At 41.6% G+C, this 1,477-nt stretch overlaps 1 pseudogene; it reads right to left on the reverse strand.

Annotated features, from left to right (window-relative positions):
* Positions 1–878: 878 nt before the first annotated feature.
* LOC101281443 (non-histone chromosomal protein HMG-14-like) lies at positions 879–1,228 on the reverse strand (annotated as a pseudogene).
* Between the last annotated feature and the right edge of the window lie 249 nt (positions 1,229–1,477).

The raw sequence follows: 1,477 nt of genomic DNA on the forward strand, positions 1-1,477 counted from the left end.
ATCCACGGAGTTTGCTCTCCATTGTGAGTCCTGGAACCAATCGCCTGCAGATGCTGAGGGACAGCTGGACTTACATATCACCCACAATGCATAGTACAGTCTGTTGTATTTTTTTTCTTTCATAATGAGATTTTATTGGTTGTTTTGAGGATCAGTACACAGACATTTCAATGTGTACACAATTCTTAACATACATACCAAAAATCTAAAAAGTCATGTAGTTGTGATTCTTTTCTGAAGTTATTCCAGTGACTTTCCAGCTTAAAATTTGGAGGCAAATTTTCCTTAACAGGATATCAAGTACCAATATCTTCAAATATTGATATGCTGTTACATCATAAGTCCCACTAATTCACAATTTAATATCATATACACTACATACTCAAATCGTCAATCGTTCACAACACATTAACAAAGTTACTAGAAGAACTGGACTACCATGACCAAAGATGTTACAGAGTGCATGAAATTCTGACAAGGAGAACCAAGATCAAGGGGTGAGTGGTTTGCTTTAGGAAACAATCCTACCAAAAACAACATGGGAAGAGAAGTAATTTAAAGTGTTTAAGACATTAAATGCACAACTGACTCCAAACTACCATTTAGTATGCTTTGTTTTATAGGATATATAAGCTACCCCCCCATCTATGGAATCTTAAGCTGACACCGAAGACAATCAACGCCTCCCATATTCAATATCCCACTATTTTCTGTTTGTACCAACAAATAAACAACTAGCAAATGATTTCACCTCTTAAAAAAAAGCATTTACACTTAACAAATGGGATGAGGTGGGATACCCTCCTTTTTAAAAATGTTTCTAGAGCTACTATAAAACTTGGATTTACAAAATAGTTTATAAAAATATTCCTCTGGATTATACAAGAAGGGAGACAGGGACCACTGATAGGACCGGGTGTGTGGTATTAATCAGACTTGGCTTCTTTCTCTCCTGCTTCATCAGAGGCTGGGCTCTCCTCCTTTTTAGTTTCTCCGTTTTCTGCAAGTAGGTCTTAAGTCTGTTGGTTAGCCACTTCGGCCTGTTTTCCCTTTGCTCCCCTTTTCCCTTTTGTTTGCACTTTTTTGTCTGAAGATTTATGCTTTCCTGCCGCCTTTTTTGGCTTCTTTTCCACTTTTGCGGGAGCCTGTTTAGCTGGCAACCTCGCGGATCTCCTCTTGGGCTCTCTTTCACCGCGCCCTCGGCAGAGCTGACCTTGCTCTTGAGCATCCTGGTGGCTGGGCGGGCACTAGGCGAGTGCTGGCGTCGGTGCTGGCGTCGGTGCTCCGAGAACCTTCGCGAAGCTGGGCTGCCTGGTCGCTGCCGCTCTCGCGCCGCACGAGCTGCTGGGACCCTACATGTTGTTCTTATTAAGTGATCAAACATATGTTCATTACCTATAGATTTCAGGAAATATTTCGGGATTTAGCCAAATGTCATGCTTTCCATAATGCCTTTTCCCGTGACAATCCAAGCAGC

This window comes from Orcinus orca, chromosome 3 (genome assembly GCF_937001465.1).
Source record: "Orcinus orca chromosome 3, mOrcOrc1.1, whole genome shotgun sequence".
In the NCBI taxonomy this organism is placed as follows: domain Eukaryota; kingdom Metazoa; phylum Chordata; class Mammalia; order Artiodactyla; family Delphinidae; genus Orcinus; species Orcinus orca.